This window comes from Haliotis rubra, unplaced genomic scaffold (genome assembly GCF_003918875.1).
Source record: "Haliotis rubra isolate DU_JTF1 unplaced genomic scaffold, ASM391887v1 Scf1021, whole genome shotgun sequence".
Lineage (NCBI taxonomy): Eukaryota > Metazoa > Mollusca > Gastropoda > Lepetellida > Haliotidae > Haliotis > Haliotis rubra.
Window position 1 is genome coordinate 187,133 of NW_025764917.1, and position 754 is coordinate 187,886.

Below are 754 nucleotides of genomic sequence, written 5' to 3' on the forward strand. Positions count from 1 at the left end.
AACACTGATCTTCAAGGGTAAAGATGAGTTTGTGCAATGGGACCTTGATCATGTGAATCACTTCACACAACAAGCATGTGACAATCTATACCCAGACCTTCACAGGTACCAGTCTCCAGGCAGGTCCAGCTAATTCCCTAAGAGGATAAGCAAATCCTTTTCCCAAACAGATGAACCTAACTTGCTTGTTGCCATGATAGCTAGGACACTTTGTCGAGCCGCACACCAGTTAATTGAAAAATGTCAAATGTCAATGTTTGTTTGTTGCTATATAACAGCGGTCTGTAAATAATCGAAGAAGGATGACAGGTACATATTTGTTTAATCCTGTTCATCAATATTCCAGCCATATGATTGTAGTCTGTAAGAAATCAAATCTAGACCAGACAATCCAGTGATCAACAGCATGAGCATCGATCTATGCAGCTGGGATACAATGACATTTGTCAACCAAGTCAGTGAGCTTTACCACCCAATCCCGTTAGTCGCCTCTTACAACAAATGTCAATGATTAAAAGTACTTTTACATATAAGGTAACAATACATTACATATGGTTGAGAACTCTTCACACTTATAAGCATTTACCAATATGACCCCATAACAATATATTGCACACTGACACACTTCTCCATCTAATGAAGAATTGATAAATCATGTAGATTTTAAAAACATTTTTCTTGGAAAAAGTTAAATATTCTGAATACAAAGCACAGTAAAATCTTTAACAACAGGCAATCCTAAAAGGTCAGCCAA